The 21679-nt window shown below is 43.4% G+C and overlaps 1 protein-coding gene across 1 annotated transcript in view; it reads right to left on the bottom strand.

Moving 5' to 3' along the window:
* Nucleotides 1–19707, bottom strand: part of PPP6R2 (protein phosphatase 6 regulatory subunit 2) — a 156543-nt gene extending 136836 nt beyond the window's left edge. Inside the window, exon 1 of the mRNA XM_044990735.1 lies at nucleotides 19537–19707. The gene's annotated coding sequence lies outside the window, so the exon portion shown is untranslated. The remainder of the gene's footprint in view (nucleotides 1–19536) is intronic.
* Nucleotides 19708–21679: the final 1972 nt, after the last annotated feature.

The following is a 21679-nucleotide window of genomic DNA, read 5'->3' as shown; positions in this document are numbered from 1 at the left end:
CTCCCCTGCCCTCTATCCAACACCCCCTGCTCCGTGCCCTCTTACCGCGCTGCCTGGAGCACGGGTGGCTGGTGGCGCTACCGCCGCACTGCTGCCACCGCGAGGCTCAGAGCACCGGGTCAGGCCGGGCTTTGCAGCTGTGCTGCCCCAGGAGCTCACAGCCCTGCCGCCCAGAGCATTGCAATGGTGCCGGAGCAAGCAAGCTGAGGCTGTGGGGGAGAGGGGACAGCGGGGAGAGGCTGGGGACGAGCCTCCCGGGCCAGGAGCTCAGGGGCCGGGCAGGACGGTCCTGTGGGCCGGATGTGGCCCGTGGGCCATAGTTTGCCCACCTCTGCTTTAGTCAAACAAATTACTGAGTTCAGTACAGGGGTAACTTGATAAAATTTAATTATCTGTGCTATATAGGACACACTAGATGATCTAATGGTCCCTTCTGGCTTTAAACTCTATGAAAAGGTCTCAGAGCTGATCGTTTTAGATAGCAGCTCTGGCACATTCTTCTCCAACCTCGTGCTTTCAATGCTAATATAGAGGATACAGAATAATTGTGATGTTCATCTGAATATTTTTCTAGTGTATTTTTAGTAACCGTGGCAAGAAAAAAAACAAAACAAAAAAAATATTTTCAGAGTAGAGTGGAAGAAATATTTGAAATAAGAAAAACAAAAACTAAGAAGTTGGCAGCTTCATCCAAAGCCCAAGAGCACACTGGAAATTTGATTTCATACTACAGGTCTAAGAACATCCTACTTAACACAATAATTATTAGTGTCCATTTTATCAACACAAGGAAATTAAATGGAAGACTTCAACTATTTGTCTTACGTTTTTCCATCCACAGAATTTCTATAGGTATCTGCTAGTGACTGCTAAAGTTATCACAGCAAAACAGCAAATACTTATATGATTTTTTAAATTAGAGAAGAACCCTTTAGGCCTCCTTTACTTTACAACTGCAAAGCTTCCTCCCATTTCAAGATTTCATACAAACTAAGCAGTACTGCAGTGACTCCTCTAACAACTGTTATAAATATGATAATCAGGAACTTTGCTCATGAGGTTCACGGAGCTCACTCCACCAGTATCTATTTGCAGTTTGGAACTCTCTTCAGACTTCAAGGTTAAGAGAACATAACAGCACTTAAATATCACTTTACATTTTCATACTGATGTACTAATTTTCACACAACTCCTGTGACAGACAATTATTCCATTTTACAGATTAGAAAAGGGACAGATAGAAAGTCCTACAGAATCAGGCAAGACAATGGATTCCTGAACACCAGAGTTAACATAATTCTTAAACATTAACAGAATCATCCTGACCAGCTGCAGACATGGACTGCAGTTTGTCAGATAGGAGGGCACACCTGCACCCCATCTGCAAACTGTAATGAGGTACTGATATAAGAATGGTCACCAGCTGACGGGAAATGTGAACTAAATTGCATAACTGTCCATCAAAAGATTCTTTGGCCAAACAGCAGAGGATCCTGCCTTTGTTTCCCTCTTCTGGATGAGTGCTGTGCTTTCCTTTGAGTAATTTTTCTTGACACCAAGATATCTCCTACTCAACTGACATTAACTGAAAATTAAAAGGTCTGTGTTTGTGGATGGACACTTTAAACAGGCACACATTAACCTAACTAAGTGTGCTTCAAAAGATTCATTCTGAAATAGCAGAGACTAAGGGATTTCCTAATAGAAAATTACTGCAGGAAAACATGAAGGATCAACGTGCCATAGTAATCCAATATGCATCGCACAGAAAGAATTAATTCTAGCTATTCTGGGGCTACGAAATCCCCGAATTAAAAAATATCAAAGATTTCCCTGATTCAATGACTAAAATAATCCATACCCACTAGCCATCCAATCAAACTTCCAGCTAATGCCCAAGGCTATTATAAGAACTGAATCTGCAGGGGTTTAGACCTATATTTTAATTATTTTTTATTAAATGTGAGAGACAGTTGCTGAATTGGCAAGATTTATGAGTAAATAATCAAAATAAAAACAAAGCACGTAACGAGCAGTAAATTTATATTGTGCTAATGGTGAATTGCAATATAGTTATAAAATGAACAAAAGGATATGCTCTAGTGTAGCCACAAATTATTCAGCTAGACACAGGGAATCAATGAAGAAATTCTATTAATCTATATTTTTATCTCAATTCCCATATGAATATGTGCAGATATTTAACAGTTAAATATTTTCAATATAAAACAAATTTTCAAACAATCTTGTTAAAGACTAAGTGACTAATTTATTAAAAAATTTAAACAAATGAAACCAAATACTAGATTATTTCAATTTTAATACTGATTTACCCTCCAACAGCATTCTTCAAATGTTCCGTTAAACAATTTTCTCTGTCCACATGTAGTTCTCACATTGCTGAACAAGACTTTGATGTCAACTATATTTTAGGTTAAAACTTGTCTAGGCCAGGAAAATTGAAACATATTGGAACTTCACAGCCAACTATAAATTCTTCCAGACATAGGCTAAGCTAATCTACTCTGGTAATAAATAATTTGACATGCAGATGTTTGCCTCTGGACTTCATCTCTTTACTACAGATGAGAGCTAGGGAATGCTGCAATTGCATCAGACCCTGCTGACAATTAGGAAGCAACATCTGCAGACTGAAAATTCCTGTTGCACTCTATTGAAAGGTAAAGTATTATAAATCAACTTCACCTATATTGTCAGTACTATATCATCATAATGGAGCAAACAAAAATCACAACGTTTGACAGTATTCCTTTAACAATATCTCATGCAAGATATAAATTGTAAAATAGTTCCAAACATTAAAATATAAAATCACATCTACAACCGTTCTACAACAATACTATATGTTAAAACGCTTACATTCTTTTGAATACTGTGATCAGAACCAGTTTTACCTCAGAACACACTGGTGCTATCAATTTACCTATATGTTCTGTTGTTATTACAATGCTGATAAAACTATCACTTTAAAAAAGATATTTAAAAAATCATTTTTAGTTCTTTAATCCTTAGAGGCAAGAAAGCAGCACATTTTACATGAGTAAATAATTAAGCCCATGATTTTAATTTTTTTTTTCCATAGCATGTCTTAGTGCTAAATATTGATCACCAGGAAGCTTCGCAACTATATGGGCAATACCCTTCAAATACACAGATTTAGCAATCCTTGCCCATCTTCTATAGCTCAGTTTGTTCTGGATTTTATGAATATAAAGTTGACGCTCATTACAGTTCAATGCATTTTAGGCACAAACTCCAGGAACAAGTTCACACTGATAGCCTTAATAGCAACTCTAATTGCCAAAAAAACAAATCAACGTACTCTGGAACAGAAAATATCAGGACTTCAAATTCTTGGGAAGCAAAAGGGCCTCTTTGAGGTTGGTGTCTTTTATACAAGATTTAATAAAGGTCTCTAATAGATTATATACACACTAACGTGAATTTCCCATAAAAGACAGGCAGTACATATTCTGGTGACTGGGCCACTATAACTACCTTAGAGAGAAAGAGTACACAATGTAATGTTCAAAGAGCAAAAGTAATTCAAAGGCTATAAAAAATTTTATTGTCATAAAACCTCAATTATAATCTCAATCTTGTCTGAATTTAAATTTTAATTGCCATGTTTTAAAAAATGAGAAAAGCTCAGGTTATTGCTTTGTATGTATTGTTAAGAGTATATCACTGTTGTGTACCAATGCCTGAAATCAAAAATAATTTTCAAACAAAGCATTTTTTCAGTGACAGACAGACCCATGTTTATCCAAATGCTATGTCAGTGGAACATTCTCTTTGATCCTTGGAGTTGCTGAGTACCATTAACTCAAACTCACTGAAGGGTTTGAGCAAACTGAAGACTGATGGCTGGGCTACACTACCGATTAAGTCAATGTAACTTACATTGCTCAGGGGCATGAAAACGACACCTCCCTAAGTGACATAACTTTTATCGACTTAAAGGGCTATCCACACAGCACTATGTCCATGGGAGACGCTCTCTCGTTGGCATAGCTTCCGCCTCTCGCAGAGGTGCAGTAATTATGCCAATGGGAGAGCGCTCTCCTGTCGGCATAGCGCGTCTTCACCAGATGATTCCAGTAGTGTAGACAAGCCCTGAGTCCCCTGTTGCAACAACTAACCACAGAATCCCCAAGTGACAGTTTAAAGAATCTGGTTAATATCATTACTGCTCCTCAGAATCTTAAGACTGTAAGTTTCAATCTACTGCTTTAAACAGCAGCAGAAGTAAGGACATGAAATGGATTGGGGAGGCAGTCTGGGTTTAAGAACATAGGAAATACCGTAACAAGTCAGACCAATGGTCCATTGCGTCCAGTATCCTATCTCTAACAGTAGCCAGTACCAGTTGCTTCAGAATTAGATGCATGAATCCCCACAGTGAACCATGATGGAATAACTTGGCCCTCATTAACATAGTGTCTGAGCATCTCCAAGTGGCTGATGTATGCCATATTTTATCATATCTAATACATGGATGGTCTCATTACCCTAAAAGAGCAGAACCTCAGAGTTATGAACACCTCGGGAATGGTTCATTGCTCTGAACAAAACGTTATGGTTGTTCTAGCAAAAGTTTGCAACTGAACATTAACTTAATACAGCTTTGAAACTTTACTAGCCAGAAGAAAAAAAAATTTTTTTTTTAGTAGTTTACATGTAAAACAGTGCTATACTGTATTTGCTGTGTATGTGTGCTCTGCTTCCTGATAGCTTACTTCCCGTTCCAAATAAAGTATGTGGTTGACTGGGCAGTTCATAACTCTGGTGTTTGTAACTCTAAGGTTCTACTGTAAATATCTCATCTTTTTTTGAATCCTACTAACTCTTGGACTAAATAATCAATTGTGGCAATGAGTTCCACAGACTAGCTACACACCATGTAAAGGCAGTTCCATTTAGTACTTTTAAATTTGTCACCTTTCAATTTCATCGGCTGTCCCTTTGTTCTTGTATTAAAAAGGATGGTATACAGCAGTGTCTCTCAAACTGGGGTCACCGCTTGTGTAGGGAAAGCCCCTGGCGAGCCGGGCCGGTTTATTTACCTGCCCTGTCCACAGGTCCGGCCGATTGCGGCTCCCACTGGTCATAGTTCGCTGCTCCAGGACAATGGGGGCTGCTGGAAGCGGCACGGGCTGAGGGACATACTGGCCGCCCCTTCCAGCAGCTCCCGTTGGCCTGCAGCGGCGAACCGTGGCCAGTGGGAGCCACGATCGGCCAGACCTGCGGACGGGGCAGGTAAACAAACCAGCCCAGCCTGCCAGGGGCTTTCCCTACACAAGCGGCGACCCCAGTTTGAGAAACACTGGTATATAGGAACCATTCATGTAACCTACAACTCTATAACATAAATTTTATATACCTCTATCATGCCTCTTTAATTTGTCTCCTCTTTAAACTAAATAGTCCAATTCTTTTCAGTATCTCATCACATACAAGTCTTGCTATATGTCAAGTAATTTTCACTACTCGTCTCTGGATCCCTTCTATTTCAACTACATCTTTTTGAAACAGAAAAATTTAACACTGTATTGAATGTGAGAGCATACCACCAATTTATATAATGGCACTTTGCTATTTTCAGACTTATTTTCCACCCCACTCTCTCTTTATACATCAACATTTTGTTTTGCTTCCACACATTAAGAACATATATTCATAAAGCTGCCCATCTTTTTCCCACCTCAACTGATTACAGTTAATTTCAACCCAATAACATACATGATTAATATTTTTTCCTTCCTACATACATTATCTTGTATTTGTCAACACTGAATTATTGTGCCATCATGCTGCCAATCCACCTAGTTTCATTAGGTCCTTGAGTTTCTCTCAGTCATCATACTGATGTAAATAATTTTTGCCATTTGCAAAAATTATTAAATCATTAACTCACTTTCCTGATCATAAATTAATACATGAAATGCACTAATGCTTTTACAGATCAGTGTTTCCCACTGATAACCTTTTGCCATGCTGAAAGCTGTTTTCTGTCTAGTAGCCAATTTCTAATTCATGACAGTACTTAATTCTCATCCTATGACTACTAAGTTACCTTAACTAATTCTTGTGATGCCCTCTGTCAAACATTTATTGAAAGTCAAAACACATCAATTGCTTCTCTTTTATTCACTATTTTACTGACACATTCAAAGGTTCAAATAAATTGGAGATAATCTTCCTGCACAGATGCTGTGCTCGTTCACCCCTATATTATGTTCATTCATGTGTTTTATATGAAGTGCTTGAAAAATCCACTTATTCAAAAGTGAATAGAAGCTTTGTCCAGGTAAGTGGAATTAAAAAGATGTAGTCCCCTCCTGTGGAGGCAGGATAAGAGCAGCCCAGGTATTGCTGTTTTAAGAGGAGGGGAGGGAGTAGAGTGCCCTCTGAGATGCTACTACTTTATGAAATGGAGTGAGAAGCAGAAGCTGGGAGGCCATGGGCCACCAACACACCCAGTATGGGAGGATGGCAGCAGCAACCACACCCAAGGTACTGATTGATTAGGAGATGACATTTATTTTTTGTAGGGACCATAACTGATTGAAATGAAATGTGACAAAATTGATTGAGGAATAAAAATGATACACTGGGAAGGAACAATTGATCTCTTAAGGAGACATGGGTGGGTGAGGGGGCAGAATGCAGATGTGCCAATGGAAATCAAATACGCACATTTTGAGGACAATACCACAAGTTTCCTCAACAGGCATAGTAGATTTAACCTCTGGACAAGTAGATGTCAGGAACATTTTTCAAGCCATGTTTCTAACTATTTTTAATTATTGTTTCCATAAATGTATGTCACTGTTCCCTATAGTAAGGCTCACTGGATTGTAACTATCAGGATCACACCTAATGCCTTTATGTAAGAGTTGCTATCCTCCAATCCTCTGGTATAGGAGCTAACATTAATAAGTACAGTAACTCCTCACTTAAAGTCACCCTGGTTAACATTGTTTCATTGCTGATCAATTAGGGAACATGCTCGTTTAAAGTTGCCCAATGCTCCCTTACAATGCTGTTTGGCCGCCACCTGCTTTGTCCACTGCTTGCAGAAAGAGCAGCCCGTTGGAGCTGGTTGGTGGGGGCTTGGAACCAGAGTGGACTGAGAGCCCCCCCATCAGTTCCCGGTTCCCCTAAGTTCCCTGGGCTGCAGCTGCCCAGCAGGCTATCAATTGCCCAGCAGTTCAGCTGTCCCTCCCCTACTGCCATGCTGCTCCTGCCCTCTGCCTTGAGCTGCTCCCTGGAGCCTCCTCCTTGATGTGCACGGGGGGGGGGGGAATAATGTCAGGGTGTCCCCTTCCACCCCATTCCTTTACCCTATCTCCCCGGGAGGAGGTGGGGGGGGAGAATATGATAGGGCTCAGGATGGAAGGAGCTTGCGGCAGCAGCTGCTGTCTCAACTTGCTGATCCACTTTAAAAGCCAGTGTACTTATGGTACATCTTCACTACCCGCCATATCGGCGGGTAGCAATCGATTTCTCGGAGTTCGATATATCGCGTCTCATCTAGACGCGATATATCGAACTCCGAACGCGCTCCCGTCGACTCCGGAACTCCACCACCGCGAACGGCGGTGGCGGAGTCGATGGGGGAGCCGCGGACGTCGATCCCGTGCTGTGACGACGGGTAAGTAATTCAAACTAAGGTACTTCGATTTCAGCTACGCTATTTGCGTAGCTGAAGTTGCGTACCTTAGATCGAACCACCCCCCTAGTGTAGACCAGGCCTTAGAGTGGGGTCAGCGTACTTAAAGGGGCAATGCTCGTCTCTCTCACACACACACACACACACACAGTGTGTCTTCCCCTCCATTCGTGCTGCCTTGTAGAGTGTGAGGCAACATTAACAACGTGTTAACCCTTGAGGGCTCAGCCAAGTGCTAGTTCACCATTTAGCAGTAATATTTCCCAGGGAATGCCTCTCACCCTCTTCCACCCTCTGACTCCACCACCTCAGCCAAGCTTCACAATCATCATTGCTGCGTACCGTATTAAATTCTTTGTTTAAAACGTATACTGTGTATGTGTGTATATATATAGTCTTTTGACTGGCGAAAAAAATTTCCCTGGAACCTAACCCTCCCTATTTACATTAATTCTTATGGGGAAATTGGATTCGTTTAACATCATTTCGCTTAAAGCAGCATTTCTCAGGAACATAACTACAACGTTAAGCGAGGAGTTACTGTAATCACATATTTTTATCAACAACTCAGCTACTTCAGTTCCTACAGAATTCATGAATGTGCATCATCTGGTCCTGGCGACTTGTCACTATTTAATGCTCTTTCTCCCAGTAGCCAGAGCAGGGTAAAGTTGGGGCTTCTATTATTATTAGGCATTTGTATTATGGTAATGCCCATAGGCCCATGTCAGGATAAGGATCAGGGCCCCACTGTGCTAGGCACTGCACAAACTTATAGAAAAACATATGGACCCTGACCTAACACGCTTACAATCTAATTTGAAATAAGGTGCAATAAGTGATTACCACAAACAGCATGAGAGCAAAAGGAAGGAAGGATAAGGGAGAAAATAAGACAATAAGGTTTCACAGATTATTTATTTATTTGTATTTTAACTAGGGCTGTCGATTCATCACAGTTAACTCATGCGATTAACTCAAAAAAATTAATCTTGATTAAAAAAATTAATCTCGATTAATAGCAGTTTTAATCCCACTGTTAAACAATAGAAGACCAACTGAAATTTATTAAATATTTTGTATTTTCTTCTACATTTTCATATATATTAAATTGTGTTGTAATTGAAATCAAAGTGTATATTTTTTATTATAAACATCTGCACTGTAAAAATGATAAACAAAAGGTTTTTTCAATTCACCTCATATAAGTATTGTAGTGTAATCTCTTTGTAGTGAAAGTGCAATTTACAAATGTAGATTTTTTTTGGTTACAGAACAGCACTGAAAAACAAAACAATGTCAAACTTTAGAGCTTACAAGTCCGTTCAGTCCTAATTTTTGTTCACACAATTGCCAAGACAAACAAGTTCATTTACATTTGCAGAAGATAATGCTGCTCTCTTCTTATTTACAATGTCACCAGAAAGTGAGAACAGGTATTTGCATGGCACTTTTGTGGCCGGCATTGCAAGGTATTTCCGTGCCAGATATGCTAAACATTTGTATGCCCCTTCATGCTTCGGCCACCATTCCAGAGGACATGCTTCCATGCTGATGACACTCGTTAAAAAAATAATGCATTAATTGAATTTATGACTGAATTCCTTGGGGGGAGAACTGTATGTCTCCCGCTCTGTTTTACCCGCATTCTTCCATATATTTCATGTTATAGCAGTCTCAGATGATGATCCAGCACATGTTCCTTTTAAGAACACTTTCAGATTTGACAAAATGCAAAGAAGGTACCAATGCGATATTTCTAAAGATAGCTACAGCACTCGATCCAAGGTTTAAGTATCTGAAGTGCTTTCCAAAATCTGAGAGGGACAAGATGTGGAGCATGCTTTCAGAAGTCTTAAAAGAGCAACACTCCAATGCGGAAACTACAGAACTGAAACCACCAAAAAGAAAATCAACCTTCTGCTGGTGGCATATGACTCAGATAATGAAAATGAACATGCATTAGACAATACTGCTTTGGATTGTTATCGAGCAGAAACCGTCATCAGCATGGATGCATGTCCCCTGGAATTGTGGTTGAAGCACGATGGGACACATGACTCTTCAGTGCATCTGGCACATAAATACCTTGGAACGCCGGCTATAACAGTGCCATGAGAACACCTGTTCTCACTTTCAGGTGACATTATTAGCAAGAAGCAGGCAGCATTATCTCCTGCAAAGGTAAACAAACTTGTTTGTCTGAGCTATTGGCTGAACAAGAAGTAGGAATGAGTGGATTTACAAGCTCTAAAATTTTACATTGTTTTGTTTTTGAATGCAGGTTTGTTTTTACATAATTCTACATTTGTAAGTTCAACTTTCATGATAAAGAGATTGCACTACAGTACTTGTATTAGGTGAATTGAAAAATACTATTTCTTTTGTTTTTTTACAGTGCAAATACTTATAATAAAAAATAAATATAAAGTGAGCACTGTATTCTGTGGTTGTAATTGAAATCAATGCATCTGAAAACGCAGAAAACATCCAAAAATATTTAAATGGTATTCTATTACAGTTTAACAGTGCAATTAATCGCGATTTTTTTTAATCACTTGACAGCCCTCATTTTAATAATACCTAGAGGTCTCAGTCAGGATCAGGAATCCAAACATGTTGTACACATATATATGCAAGAAAGCTTATAATGTAAGTAGTGCACAACTTAATTGTGCTGAATCATATAAAAAGGTTATACATAAATACAGGATATTCTTGACACGCTCAACATAGCTTTTATCAGTTGGCCAATTTCTTGTAGGCATTCAAATGTATCCAATGCCTAGCAAGAAACTGAAGTGAAAAGATGGGAGCCACTGAGCAGAGTTCACGGACATCATTCTAGGAGGACTCTCCATATCCTTACCTTTTCTAGTAGCTAGAGTTCCAAATTATCTTATCACACTTGGACAACGGGGTCCCCATCTTCCATATGAACCTTTGGACAGTAAGTTTAGTTCTCTGGCTATTGGTATTTAGTGAAATTTCTATGCCCTCTGAGTGGAGATGAAGGTGTGAGACAGATGGGATATGTTATTTAAAAAAAAAAAGTAAGGCATTGGGAAAGAGACTGATTTGAAGGGGACAAGTGCCAGAAAAGGGAGACAGAAAATATAATGATAACATGGGGAAATGGTGGAGGGCATAATTTAAAGAAAGATATGTAAAAGGGTGGAGGGAGAGCAAACGAAGAGAGGAACACACAGAAACAACTCTGGAAAAGATTCAGCTTGATCTGTTATAGGAAAACGGAAAAAAAGGAGAAGACAAGAAGGGAAAATAGATATAACAAAACCAAGTCAAGATGCAAAAGTTACTTTTAAAAAAATTATTAAACAGAAAGATGATTGAGAATATTAATAAAGTTCCCGGTAAATGGCAAATAACTATTTTAAATTGCATGGAGTGCGACTTTGGAAAGTAGTCTTTCGGACTATAGATAGTTAGTAGGCTTAACTCCTGGGCTAGTAGGAGCTGGCTAACGTTTAAGCATGCTAACAGGTATCCATTCAAAAAGTGGAAGACTGGCCAAAATGAGACCAACCGAAAGGAAAAAATAATAGTAGCTACAATGTCTGAGGATATTTTGCAGGGTTACTAGAGAACTGGAAGAGCAATAGCTAAAGACAATAAATAACAAGAAATTATTCATATAAGAACCAAGAAACCTGTGAAATAATTGGCGGTGGTCTGCTGGCCTCCCAGGAAGTAAAGGGAGCAAGTAAAAAGGATAAAGCCACTAAAGTGAAGCTAAAATATTTAATCTGAATTTGTTTTCATTAGAACATACTGGGGATATAGTTACCTCAGATGTATTTTTTCAGCTAATACAGATAAGACTGCCAAAGACAGAGGAGTCAAAGGAGGCAGGGCCAGAACACATTGAAAATTTCACTGCTATTCCCTCCCTCGGTCTCCTGGGGCATTGTGAGGGTGAGTAGGAGGAACTCCACTACTGAACCCCACCCCCCAACATCCATTTTTTAATCCTTCTTTCAGAAAATAGCTCCAGTATCTGTCTCTATTGCTACTGCTACTCCTAGCTTTGCTAAACAAAACCAGAATCAATTTGACCTAATACTTGTCAATTTCATTGCTGTCCACAGGGTTATGAACAGAAGCAATGAAAACTGACAAGACTGATTGGTATTTTTACTCTGCTTTAACCAGGCAAAGATAGGAGCAGCAGCAGAGGTATGAAGCAGTGCTGTCTTAAATTTGAAGACAGATTGCACAGGTTACTTTTGATTCATGTTTGAAAGGGTTGTTTTTTTGTTTTTTGCAACCATAAAGGTTAGAAACTCAGTTTTATTTTGTTTCAAAATACACCTCTACCCTGATATATACCCTCGGGAGCCAAAAAAATCTTACCGCGTTATAGGTGAAACTGCGTTATATTGAACTAGATTTGATCCGGCGGAGTGCACAGCCCTGCCCCCCCAGAGCGCTGTTTACCGCATTATATCCAAATTCATGTTATATCGGGTCGTGCTATATCGGGGTAGAGGTGTAAAAGCTTAACTTCTACAGAATCTAATAGCACTTGCTTAAAAAAGCTTCCTATTTGCACAGCCCAGTAGAATTTTCAAGCCCTATCTGTATGGCTTAAATAACCTACTGAACTTTGCCACTTAACCATAATGTTCTTTTCTCTTGCCTTCCTGTTTCCTTTTTGTGTAGGGGTATGAATGAGTTCATGACTGCCTAAGATTATCACTTATTATTTGCATTGAGGTTGCACCTGGGGACCCCAGTCATGGATCAGGGCCCATTGTACCAGACCCTGTACAAACACAATATGGAGATGGTCCCTGCCACAAAGAGCTTATAATCTAAGTTTAAGATGAGAGACAACAGATACAACAAGGACAGAGGACCACAAGGAAGCAGTGAGACAATACTAGTTAGTTGTCACCAGCTGCTTATCTTCTCCATGCTCAGATTAAAGATTTTGATTTCCTTATGTTTCACTTCAGGTTCTTTTGAACTAGCGTCTTAATTTTTCTCAACTCCCCGCAGAGTTCATGTTTGGTATGATCCCTCCCATAAAGATGCTGACCTTAGTTACACTCTATTCATGGCTATGTAATGTTTCTACTAGAGTTACTTCTTGCGCCAACGTGTGCGTTATTTAGGACTAAACTTAGAGTAGCTTCCCTTGTTTGTAAAACTAACTATTCAAAAGAGCAATCGTTTAAGGGAATGGTGTCACACTCCCAGCCTGCAGGCCAGATCTGGCCATTTAATGCATTCACGTGGCCTGCGTGACAAACTCAAATTCTGAAAAATCTGTGTTTTTTGCTGGTTTGGGGGCAGGGATTAGTTTTGGTTCTATCCCTGGTTTTGAAAGATCATCTTCCAACTGTGGAGTGAATGTAACCAATACAGTGAAGTCTTCCAGAATCTGCAAACAGATAATGCCTGAAACAATTGTGTGTCAACCTGCATCTCTCACTAAGGTGTTAATTCTAAAGCCTTATGACAACATGTTAATGTCAACATTAACTATTTTATTGCTGATTATTTTAGCAGGTCAAATGGAACAGAGAAGAGAGAAGCCTATGGCAGGGGGAACTGCAGAGGGAAGAAAGGAGGGCACACAAAGACAGGGAAGGGGCAATAAGGAAGAAAGAGAAACAAGAGGCTTAGAAATAGTAGTGGTCATAAAAGATTGCATATTTTCCTGCTAAGTGATATTGACAAAAACCAAGGCATTTAAATAGTAATAATAGTAACTAGAAGTTTAATTATCACCTAAGGGCCATACACTGTCCTTGATCTTTGTATAAACCTATTGATATCAAGGAAAGATTCACCATGGAGAGAAGGATAGTATGTTGTCTTATATTTGTAACCTAGTCCACAGACCATAATCAAATACAGAACTCTGCCTTCTCCACAGAATAAGTAGGAGACCCCGTTAAGGGTAAGATATGGACAAACTGCTTGTTTAAATGTCTCTCAACATTTGACCAGTTTATACAGATAGCTGAAGTCACTCATTAATTTAGTTGTATTAGCTCTGAGCTATCTCAGCACTGTACAATCTTTCAACTTCCTGATTTAGAAACTGGTAGAGAAACTCTGCTAGTATATTTGTATTCTTATGACTTGGGATTTGTATCCCTCCAAGTCCTCTTCACTCAGAAATTTCATCTTAAAAAATTCTATGGAATCTTTTAGTTATAGTGCTACTCTCCCACCTCTTTGACCCAATCTCTCCACTTTATACACAAGTACTCCCAGGATGTTGGCATTCTACCATGTTTCAGAAGTACCTATAATATCAAGATCCTCTTCCATTTTCAAGCATTCTACTTCACCTATTTTTGTTAAGCTTCTCACATTGTTAAATAGAGTAGTCTCCCATCCAGGGCTCTTGAGGCTTCAACTGTGTTAAGAAAATGTATAGTTGACTATGAATTTTAAATATTTTCCCTGAGCCATGACCTGCTATTTTTGAATGTAAGTGTTTGAATCGGAATCAAAAGAGCTTAGCTTCCCCACCAGCCACAATAATGAGAGCCAGGAGAGCTCTAAGCAGATGCTCTCTACTCCTGGTGAAGCTGCTCAGCAGATCTCCCACTTGCCACCTGCAGCATCACCGGGGAAAGTGAGATGTTCTGGTTGGGTTTATTGCCTGCTTACCTGCCAGACTGTGAGCACCCCAGGAACAGCAAGGTAGTACTCAACTGGCTATGCCTGAACACAGAGCAATGCATAGAAAGGATGGCTCCCCTCCCACATACAGCCATCAGAAGGGAAGAGAATAGGTACAGAACCATGTGATTCCCTCTCTCAGCCCACGTTAGAACAGTTTTCAAGATCTGGGGAAAGCCGCTGTGCAACTCATGCCAGCTAGTTCCTCACCCAATGCAACCCATGCATCACAGGGTGCAGGGAAAGAGGTGTCTTTACCAGCTCTATATTCACTTGTGACTTCTCTCTACCAGAGGAATCCTCAACTGGGGGGACCTGAGGTTGTTTTCTGCTCCCTGCTCACAGGGACCACAAAAGGGAAGAGACTATGCCCCTAAACAAGTAATGATAGCAGCTCTTAACCTTTCCTAAAGTAATACATTCAGCCTCCAAGCTGAAAAGTCTAGACACTACTGGAATAAAGATATTAAAGATTTTATTTTTGAATCATGTGCCAGTTTTTATTTAACTCTTCTATGACACACCTTACTTTACTGAAACATACATCTGTGATGGCAGCCTCTCTCTCTCTTCCAGCCCAGCTGTAATTTCTGTTCTTTTCCTCACTATTGGGTTACCTTTACATAATTTGACATCCCCAGCATCCGGGCTTTTTCCTACATAAGTGCCTTTCAGCACCTCTCAACTTTTCTGCACCTCCAAGTAAAAGTGACTCCCCCAAAACATTACAAGTTTTCTATGCCAGCAATCCATTTCTCCTTTGGTTAAAGTGGAGCCCATCCCTTCTTTATGGGCTCTCCCTTCACTAAAAAGTTTCTCCAGTGCCTAATAAGTTTTCCCATGATTCAGGCCAGGATACTGTCTTGGGTCCCCAAACAGAAGCCCCACCAACTATCTAACTTTTGAATATGAATCATCATATTCTACAACAATAAAGTACAGTAGTCACAAGTTAAAATCCAGCACCCCAGAAACAAGGAAAAACAGTCAACTTCAAAACAATTGTGCTCATATCCAATCTTCCGCCATTCTGATGCACCAACATTTATTATTAGGGATGTTTCAATGAAGGCATGATCTTTATCTGCTTCTTTTGCACATTCCAAAACTTAAACCAATTTGCCATGGTATCACAATCAGTTACTATGGAAATTACTATAACACCACCACCAACTCCCACCACCAAGACAGCAAAAGTTGCCCTGACAGTTGGGGCGGGGGGAGGGGGAAGGGGGAGTGTTAAATCACAAGAGTCACAGCAAAAATCAGTTTTTATAATTTTTTTTCTATAACTCGGACAAACTGCCCTAAGACCACCCCAGGTCTGCAAATATTTACTCACATGCTTAACTTCAAGCACACGCATAATTAAATCGGCTTCGGTACCCAATGACTGGAAGTTAGCTAATGTAACGCCAATATTTAAAAAGGGCTCTAGGGGTGATCCTGGCAATTACAGACCGGTAAGTCTAACGTCGGTACCGGGCAAATTAGTTGAAACAATAGTGAAGAATAAAATTGTCAGACACATAGAAAAACAAACTCTTGAGCAATAGTCAACATGGTTTCTGTAAAGGGAAATCGTGTCTTACTAATCTATTAGAGTTCTTTGAAGGGGTCAACAAACATGTGGACAAGGGGGATCTGGTGGACATAGTGTACTTAGATTTCCAGAAAGCCTTTGACAAGGTCCCTCACCAAAGGCTCTTACGTAAATTAAGCTGTCATGGGATAAAAGGAAAGGTCCTTTCATGGATTGAGAACTGGTTAAAGGACAGGGAACAAAGGGTAGGAATTAATGGTAAATTCTCAGAATGGAGAGGGGTAACTAGTGGTGTTCCCCAAGGGTCAGTCCTAGGACCAATCCTATTCAATTTATTCATAAATGATCTGGAGAAAGGGGTAAACAGTGAGGTGGCAAAGTTTGCAGATGACACTAAACTACTCAAGATAGTTAAGACCAAAGCAGATTGTGAAGAACTTCAAAAAGATCTCACAAAACTAAGTGATTGGGCAACAAAATGGCAAATGAAATTTAATGTGGATAAATGTAAAGTAATGCACATTGGAAAAAATAACCCCAACTATACATACAACATGATGGGGGCTAATTTAGCTACAACGAGTCAGGAAAAAGATCTTGGAGTTATCGTGGATAGTTCTCTGAAGATGTCCACGCAGTGTGCAGAGGCGGTCAAAAAAGCAAACAGGATGTTAGGAATCATTAAAAAGGGGATAGAGAATAAGACTGAGAATATATTATTGCCCCTATATAAATCCATGGTACGCCCACATCTCGAATACTGTGTACAGATGTGGTCTCCTCACCTCAAAAAAGATATTCTAGCACTAGAAAAGGTTCAGAAAAGAGCAACTAAAATGATTAGGGGTTTAGAGAGGGTCCCATATGAGGAAAGATTAAAGAGGCTAGGACTCTTCAGTTTGGAAAAGAGAAGACTAAGGGGGGACATGATAGAGGTATATAAAATCATGAGTGATGTTGAGAAAGTGGATAAGGAAAAGTTATTTACTTATTCCCATAATACAAGAACTAGGGGTCACCAAATGAAATTAATAGGCAGCAGGTTTAAAACAAATAAAAGGAAGTTCTTCTTCACGCAGCGCACAGTCAACTTGTGGAACTCCTTACCTGAGGAGGTTGTGAAGGCTAGGACTATAACAATGTTTAAAAGGGGACTGGATAAATTCATGGTGGCTAAGTCCATAAATGGCTATTAGCCAGGATGGGTAAGAATGGTGTCCCTAGCCTCTGTTCGTCAGAGGATGGAGATGGATGGCAGGAGAGAGATCACTTGATCATTGCCTGTTAGGTTCACTCCCTCAGGGGCACCTGGCATTGGCCACTGTCGGTAGACAGATACTGGGCTAGATGGACCTTTGGTCTGACCCGGTACGGCCTCTCTTATGTTTATGTTCTTATGTTCTTAATTTATTACAGGACTGTGGCCTAAATATGCAACACAAATTTTCTTCCTTCTTGAGAGGGAAAAGGTTTCACTAAGGAAATAAGCTTCAGTTTCATCTTTTACTAGGTTAACAAAATGAATATAATATTTTTAAGATTATGAAAATACCTCAAAGCCTTTTAAAGCTTGTCTTAATTTCTCCTTTTTCACTTCCTAATTTTCTTTAGCTAGTACAAAACAAGCCCTTCAAATTAGGAAAGAAGCTTTCACTAGATTTGTCAAGAAATACAATCTTCCTGTAAGAAAGTTCCAAGGCTGAAGCCACAAATGGACTTGCTACAATTCCCACCACAATTTCTATATAATCACAGAAGTAGTGTATTACTGTTATTTCATATATACAATACATACCAAAGCCCAATGGCTTCCCTAATTCAAATCTAGGCAATACAGATTCAAAGTCACTCATTCCTCCTAATCAAACTGACCATGGACTCCACATGACCTTGCCAACATGATCTCCTCTGCCAGTTTCAGTGTTTAGTCAACTGTTATGAATGACTCAGAAAAGGCTAGGCTGTAATATTCTCTCTCACTCTTCCTCACCACCTTTTACAGAAGCCCAGAGAAGCAAGCTTTAATGTCTCCAATACAAGAAAAAAGTGAAATTTAAACAAACTTTTTATACAAGACCCTGAAACTTAGAATTATTCACCCAAATCCTATATTAAAAGGATAAAATAAGACTCAAAACGTTTGATAAAATAAGACCCAAAAAAAGGAATTTCATAATTAAAGGTACTTGGAATTTCTGAAGCAGCTGGCTATTTTTTAAATAAAACAGTAACAAAAACAATTTAGTAGCATGTAGTTAATTGTGGTTTGAGGATTAAGAGTGAGTTTCAGTAATTAAAAAACTAATTTCTGTTCAAACGGACAAATATACAGGATGTAGTAACGAATACGGATATTTTATTATGCACCCTCAAATATGACTTGGATAAATATTTTGCCTTGAGAAGTTCTTCTGAAAGATGAAATCTAGGCTGTGAACTTGAAATAAGCAAAACTTGTAAAGGGTCAAAGAAGTAGCTAATACAGCTAAAAAGCCCAACGGGAAAGTAGGATGGTGTGACAGAAAGAACACACAGGAAGGGGCATATTGTTGGGGCTGAGGCTGGGGATCAAGATCCTCATGACTGGAGAAAGGGGAGGTAGAGAGAGATGTCTTTGAAGACACTTAGCTTCCCCAGCATCCACAGGCTGGAACCCCTTCAGGGAAGGCAGGTGCCTTTCAGCTAGGGATGGGAGAAAAATACTATCAGATTTGGGGACCTGGCAAGCAGATACATCTGAGGCTCAGGGTGTCACAGGGTGGCAGGTCGGGGTTGCAAGTGGGAGACAGACACTGGGCTGAGAAGGTGTCATGGTGGGAAGTAGTGGGCTGACAGATCCAGGGGTTGGGTAGGAGGGGTAATGGGGGAGGTACCACATCCAGGTGGGTCAGGTGTGGGGGGGGACCATCAGGAGGCTGACATATCTAGGGAGGATCAGAGATGCGCTGTGGAGGCAGACACATTTGGGGGGAGGAGGAAGGCAGGCTAGGGGGTAGACATTTGGGGGCTCTCAGGGGGCAGACACACTGAGGGAGGCCTAGGAGTGTCACGGTGGGGAAGCCAGGGAGGCAGGCGAGCAGACACCTCCGGAGCTCAGGCTGTCACAGAGAGGCAAGGAAGGGGGCTAACGCGTCCAAGGGGGAGGCAGGCACAGGCTTATCTGAGGGGGGCTCAGACACATCTGGGGCGGGGGGCTCAGGAAGGCAGGCACCTTGGGCCGGACTCAGACACCTGGGGGGGCTCAAGACTGTCACTGGAGGCTGGCTGGGGAAGGCAGCCGCTGGGGAAGGCAGCCACTGGGGGGGCGGGCTCATGATGGCTCAGACCCCTCTGGGGGGACAGACACCTTGGATAGGGGGGCCTCAGGGGCAGCCAATGGGCACAGACACCTCGACTAGGGGGGCTCAGGCACCTCGGGGGAGGCTCGCGAGGATAGGCCCGCCCGCGGGGGGAAGACACCTGGGGAGGGGGCGCAGGGGGGCAGGCGCCTCGGGGGTGCCGGGGGCAGGCAGGTTGGGGAGCTCAGACAGCCCCGAGGCCGGGGGGGCTCAGGCACCTCCGGGGCAGGCTGGGGGCGCCGCCAGCAGGGGCTCGGCCGCAGAGAGCCGGAGGCAGCACCAGCCGCGGGTCTCACCTGCTCCGGGCCCGGCCTTCCCCGGCGGCGGGCCCGCAGCTCCGCTCCCGCTGCTCCCTGCGCTGCAGAGGCCGGCAAGGCCGCGGACATGGGACACGTCCCCGGGCCTGGCAGCGGCTCGCTCCCCGGCCGGGCTGCGCTGTCACCGAGCGCCGGGGCTGAGGGCTCGGCCACCACAGGCTCGCTCGCTCGCTCGCTCCAAAATGGCGGCGGGAGCGGCCTGCCCAGACCCGGGAAGGGGGCGGGGCAGGCAGGGGCGGAGGGAGCCGAGGGGCGGGGCCTGCAACAGGGGCTGGGCGGGGCCCGGGGTTAGAGGTGGGCGCGTGAAGCCCGGGGGCTCCGCGCAGCTGCGGGGGGTAGTTCTGCCGAGGGGGGATGGGAAAGCTCCAGGAAGGGAGCATGGGAAGGTTCCATGCGAAGGGGGGGATGAGAAGGTTCCATTGGGCCGGGGGACGGGGGAGGGCTTCATGGCCCTGGGGATGGGAAGGTTCTGTGGGAGGGGGGAGCTTCCACTGGGCCTGTGGAGGGGGGGTGGGCAGGTTCCTTGGGTCTGGGGAGGGTAAGGTTCCATGACAGACGGCATTAGGCGAGGGATGGAATGGGGGGGTAGGAAGGTTGCATGGAGGCGGGAATGGCGTTTGGCGAGGGATGGAATGGGGGGGTAGGAAGGTTCCGTGGAGGCGGGAATGGCATTAGGCGAGGGATGGAATGGGGGGTAGGAAGGTTGCGTGGAGGCGGGAATGGCGTTTGGCGAGGGATGGAATGGGGGGGTAGGAAGGTTGCGTGGAGGCGGGAATGGCGTTTGGCGAGGGATGGAATGGGGGGGTAGGAAGGTTGCGTGGAGGCGGGAATGGCGTTTGGCGAGGGATGGAATGGGGGGGTAGGAAGGTTGCGTGGAGGCGGGAATGCCGTTTGGCGAGGGATGGAATGGGGGGTAGGAAGGTTGCGTGGAGGCGGGAATGGCGTTTGGCGAGGGATGGAATGGGGGGTAGGAAGGTTGCGTGGAGGCGGGAATGGCGTTTGGCGAGGGATGGAATGGGGGGGTAGGAAGGTTGCGTGGAGGCGGGAATGGCGTTTGGCGAGGGATGGAATGGGGGGTAGGAAGGTTGCGTGGAGGCGGGAATGGCGTTTGGCGAGGGATGGAATGGGGGGGTAGGAAGGTTGCGTGGAGGCGGGAATGGCGTTTGGCGAGGGATGGAATGGGGGGTAGGAAGGTTGCGTGGAGGCGGGAATGGCGTTTGGCGAGGGATGGAATGGGGGGGTAGGAAGGTTGCGTGGAGGCGGGAATGGCGTTTGGCGAGGGATGGAATGGGGGGGTAGGAAGGTTGCGTGGAGGCGGGAATGGCGTTTGGCGAGGGATGGAATGGGGGGTAGGAAGGTTGCGTGGAGGCGGGAATGGCGTTTGGCGAGGGATGGAATGGGGGGTAGGAAGGTTGCGAGGAGGCGGGAATGGCGTTTGGCGAGGGATGGAAGGAGGGGTAGGAAGGTTGCGTGGAGGCGGGAATGGCGTTTGGCGAGGGATGGAATGGGGGGTAGGAAGGTTGCGTGGAGGCGGGAATGGCGTTTGGCGAGGGATGGAATGAGGGGTAGGAAGGTTGCGAGGAGGCGGGAATGGCGTTTGGCGAGGGATGGAATGGGGGGTAGGAAGGTTGCGTGAAGGCGGGAATGGCGTTTGGCGAGGGATGGAATGGGGGGTAGGAAGGTTGCGTGGAGGCGGGAATGGCGTTTGGCGAGGGATGGAATGGGGGGGTAGGAAGGTTGCGTGGAGGCGGGAATGGCGTTTGGCGAGGGATGGAATGGGGGGGTAGGAAGGTTGCGTGGAGGCGGGAATGGCGTTTGGCGAGGGATGGAATGGGGGGGTAGGAAGGTTGCGTGGAGGCGGGAATGGCGTTTGGCGAGGGATGGAATGGGGGGTAGGAAGGTTGCGTGGAGGCGGGAATGGCGTTTGGCGACGGATGGAATGGGGGGTAGGAAGGTTGCGTGGAGGCGGGAATGGCGTTAGATGAGGGATGGAATGGGGGGGAGGAAGGTTCCGTGGAGGTGGGAATGGCGTTTGGCGAGGGATGGAATGGGGGGTAGGAAAGTTGCGTGGAGGCGGGAATGGCGTTTGGCGAGGGATGGAATGGGGGGTAGGAAGGTTGCG

Source organism: Mauremys mutica, chromosome 1, assembly GCF_020497125.1.
Source record: "Mauremys mutica isolate MM-2020 ecotype Southern chromosome 1, ASM2049712v1, whole genome shotgun sequence".
Classification (NCBI taxonomy): Eukaryota; Metazoa; Chordata; order Testudines; family Geoemydidae; genus Mauremys; species Mauremys mutica.
The sequence above is the reverse complement of the archived record's forward strand: the minus strand, read 5'-3'. Positions and strand labels throughout refer to the sequence as shown.